This window comes from Condylura cristata, unplaced genomic scaffold, assembly GCF_000260355.1.
Source record: "Condylura cristata isolate star-nosed mole 26May11 unplaced genomic scaffold, ConCri1.0 scaffold00007, whole genome shotgun sequence".
Lineage (NCBI taxonomy): Eukaryota > Metazoa > Chordata > Mammalia > Eulipotyphla > Talpidae > Condylura > Condylura cristata.
Window position 1 is genome coordinate 36965223 of NW_004567108.1, and position 4508 is coordinate 36969730.

Below are 4508 nucleotides of genomic sequence, written 5' to 3' on the forward strand. Positions count from 1 at the left end.
AGGCCCCCGGGACCCCGAGGGGGCGTGCTGCTGGCCCCCAGGTTGGCTGGCCTCGGCGTCAGCGCCACCATTTTGTGTAAGGGAATGCTCCTTCTTCGCTCGCGGCGGATCGCGTTCGCAGCTGCTGGCCGAGCCCCCTCCCACGCTCCCCACCTGGAGCCTCTCGGTTTCCTGGCTGCTGTGCTGTGGTGGAGAGCGGATCCGCCGAGGCGGAGAACTTAGCGGTTAGGTTCGGGTCCAGCCACGCAGGTGGCCTCCCGAGATGCTCTGGCCGCCTCCTTACCTTTACCTACTTTTGGAATAGGAATTGTGTGGATTCTCTTCTAGAATGCAGGTCATTGCAATTTTGTTCCCATTCCTAGCTGACCATTTGCAATTTTTCGAGGCCTGTGTCCCAGAAAATGGATGGGTGAGAGCTTGGATTGTTTATGGCTCAGGGATTTGGATTACACTCAGCCAGTTATTGTCCTTTGGGAGAAATGGGAAAGCATCTACTGGCTTCTCACCTTCTGGAAAGTGGTGTGGCTCTCTCATCAGGAGTAGATTCTGAAATGATCACCTAATGCAGACCCCCTCGACCCTTTGGGAATCCTCAATTTAAGCTCTTGGAAGGGCTGGGGTAGGAGGGATAGAAAAGTTTTCATTGTGATTCTCAGGAAACTGTCACATAATTTGTCATTTTCAAGGTTCACGAAAATTTGGTATTCTGGTTTTTAATTTGTCTCCTTGCAAATATACGAAATCTACTTAGTGGAATATACTTATCATTTGTATTTTATCACAGACAGGGATTAAAATCTAGAATGGTAGCGACTGCACAGTGCACACATTTGGATCCTGGAGGGAATTCATCAAAAATGGATCTGTGCCATATCTACTTAGTTTTTTTTTTTCCACAAAAGATGGACAGATTATCCAGGCAAACCATCTTGTTTTCCTCTTAAAAGAGCAGAGATTTTAGCTACTAATATGGACCAGACTTCAATTGATTTTTTTTTTAAACATTTGCCTATATTTTTGGTTGGGTTTGGTGAGAGGAGAGAGAGAGAATGAGATAGTGAGAGGAACCACTTGTACAGTACCATTACAAAGCTAAAAATTAGTCTTTCAACTATTATACTGGAGGACTCCTTTTTTTGAATTTATGATGAGCATTGGTTTAGGGAACTAAGAAATGGCTTATTTGAGTAACATTACTGGCCTGCTGGATGAGTGATAACTGAATACGCTTTCTTTACCTGTGGATTTTAGGTTTTATAAAGTTCCAAATTAGTCCGGCCTTTGAAATACTGTTTAACTCATTACAAATGACATTATTTCTCTAATAAATACACAATATTCATTAAAGGGTTTATCTGGGGAAAACAAAATTTTATAGTTAGATGGGTTAGATAAACTGATGTGTATTAAAAATTTTAAGTTTATTTGAGCAAAAATCAATTCAAATCAGACAGTATTCAGTCTGGCAGACAGAAAGGAGTTCTGAGGAGCTGTATAAAACGAAAGACCTAGAGCCAGAGCCCTCCTTGGTGGTGTAAGGGGTTAAAGTGCAGGACTCTGAAGCTATCCACAGCCACTGCAGCATGAGTTCAATCCCCAGCCAGGAATCTGGTGCACAGACAACTCCTGTCTTTCTCGCTGCTCCCCTCTGCAGTGTATTTCAGTGAATCTGTCTGTCCTGCTCCCCACTGTCTCTAGTGAATCCTCTCATCCCGCCCTCCACACCTTTGTCCTGTACTCCAGCTCCTGTATGCATAAATTAATAAATCTTAACAACAACAAAAAAAAGACTAGAGCCAGAGGGAGCAAAAGCAAGCGAAGTCAGACTAGGCAAAAAAAAAAAAAAAAAAGTTGGTTTGCAAGTTACTTGTCCTCTACGGACAGGAAGTCTGTCAATCAAAATATCTGACTACTGCTATTTAGGCCATTCCTGATTGGTGTAAAGATTCCATTTCTGGGAGAGCTGAGACTATAAAGCTTAATCTGGTACTGGGACACAGCATAAGGGACTCCATTGTGGGCCTATTTTATTTTTTAACATGTTTTTGAGAATAAAATTTCAGTGTCTTATGAAATTACTCGAACTTTGAACTTTTTCCTGATGTGTTGTAGACTTTTCCATTCTCTCTAGAAGCAAGTGATTTCATACCATGTAACATCTCTAGCAGAAATGTCATATTTCATTAATGAGAAATTCTATGATAAGAGTTATGAAGGTGTCACCTTAAGAGATCTTGGTTTGAGGTATTTAATCAAGGAAAGATTGCCTGCTGGGGATTGCAGTGCCCTGACTGAACCTATCTGGGGGTTCACGAGAGTGGAGTTTGTTCCTTTCAGCAAGTTAAGCATTGAGTCAAACACAGTTTGTACATTTTTACATTGATTCTGTAAATACACATGTCCGGGAGTTCTCTGATTGGCACTAGTATATTTCTTTAATCTGAGTTTGGAAGTGAACTTGATATGCTTTTGATATGCTTTTTATCTTTAGAGTAATAGCTTAAGATTTTGAGCATTCTTTTACCAATGATTGAGAATTGAAAGAAAAAAAAATCTCTAGTGTTTTTCATCATTGGCTGCTACCCAACTAGACCTTTTTTAAGTTTTAGGTGTGTTATGTTCCGGTACCTACCTAAAAATACAAAGATTTGGTTTTTTAAAAGTAATTGGAATATAAGAGGTTTTAGTATTCAGGCAGAGGTTCTGAAAATACCTATTCTGTGGAAAGGGTTGCTGGTTGGTAGGAATTTAAACACAGCCTTCATGTTTCTTTCCACTTCTAGATTTTATGATTCTAAATCGAAAAAAGGAATTGCATGATTGTTGTGTTTAAGAGGATTTTCTCCTCACACATCACTAGGACTCTGATTATTTTTTTATTTAACCTTGAAATTAAAGTTCTAGGTTTGGCCTGTCTCCTCGGTATAGGGGTATTTCACAATTCAAACAGCTGAAGAATCAACAACAAAATTACTGTTTACTTATTTAGGAAAAGATGTGATGATTTAAACAAGAAAAAGCTCATTTAGAAAAAGCTAATAAACTACCAAATAGTCATAAAATAATTACTGGACTCATGGTACTTTACAACTGGTATGTGAGACCTTGAGGTTTATTAGTTCTGTTAGGAGGGTTCTGTTCACCCAGCCCATCTATTCTTTGGGCCAGAGAATCTGTGACTTACCACACATTTTCTTTTTTTCTTTCTCTAAATGACTATCAGTTTAGTTACTAGATGTGCCAGGGAAATGTTTAAGGCTACACTAAAGATAGCTTTTTTTCTTTTAATTCAACAAACATTGAATGTCTATTGTATGTTATAGGGCACAAAGCAAAGATAGATCCCACCCTTGTGGTATTTATTATATAGTGGAGTATTATGGATTAAAATATTAATGGTTAGTGCCCTTTTGTGGATTCCATACTAAGAATTTGTCTTCTTTTTCCTATTATTTGTATTAAGGAGTGGAAAATAGTCCAACTAAATTTAGCAAAAAGACAACAGAATGTTAGAAGTATTGCTATTTTATCTGAAATATATATCTTAAAACTACTTCAATTAATTGTAAGATTAATATTCATCAATATGTTCCAAACCACGGAAAAAAAAAAAAGCATGGTTATTCTGAATAAATTTTGCATGGAAGTCCTAACCTTTTGTATAGTAGCTAAAAAAACTAACAGGCATGGTTTTATAAAGTAATTCATATGCCTTTAAAACTTCATGTAAAAGTGAATCTGTGTATTCACCATTCTCCTTTTGGGAACTGATACTGACTTGGATGAGATAAGGCATTTCTCCTGCCAGTACTTACTATGGGGAAGAGAGATATTTCTTCCCAGTTGGAATGTACAGATTGTAACTACCTTCTTCCCCTTTGAAATGTACCAGCTGTAACAGTTCTCTAACTAGCCATTTGGTGGGGCTATGTTTCATGTAGTATTAATCATTCCTGGGTCCATTTTACTGTTGGAAAACACTTCTTTTATCCTTTAGAGGTGTATAGAATAACTCTTAAGTTTTCACTTGTATACTGACTCTTAAAAAATATTGGAGGGTAGTTTTCTTACTTGCCTTTCCAACAAGACGTACCTTTGTTGATTTCTCCCAGTTTTTATCCTTATCTACTGTACCAAGGTTTCCAGATCCTCTGTAATCCTGATTGTTCTCCATTGCAGGCATTCCAGTTTTTCAGTGTGATTTTTTTTCTTAAGGTGTGGTGTCAGGATGGAATAAAACCTGCTGATACTCTGCTGATACTGTCTCACCCAGGGCTTGGGCAGGAATATTTTTCCATCTCTGAATCTGGACAGTCAGGACTGTAATCCTGAAGCCCTACACTGGGGTTATTTTGCTTTTTTTTTTATATATATAACAGTTTATTTTTACATCATTTTGTACATTTTTTTTTTTTTTTTGCCATCTCAATTGTAATCCCCGCGGGTTTCCCATCACCCAGTCACCCGTGTGCCATCACCTTAATCCCGTGCACCCTCCCTCCCCCCGT

General features: G+C 38.5%; 1 protein-coding gene and 1 long non-coding RNA gene across 4 annotated transcripts in view; one reads left to right on the forward strand and one right to left on the reverse strand.

Annotated features, from left to right (window-relative positions):
- LOC105853363 overlaps positions 1-417 on the reverse strand; it is a 5407-nt gene extending 4990 nt beyond the window's left edge. For 2 of the 3 annotated variants that reach the window (XR_001145203.1, XR_001145202.1), the window contains exon 1: positions 284-417. This is a non-coding gene — a long non-coding RNA (uncharacterized LOC105853363). The remainder of the gene's footprint in view (positions 1-283) is intronic. The other variant, XR_001145204.1, reaches the window with a different exon arrangement.
- FAM169A (family with sequence similarity 169, member A) overlaps positions 1-4508 on the forward strand; it is a 42407-nt gene that overhangs the window by 699 nt on the left and 37200 nt on the right. The window lies entirely within an intron of this gene.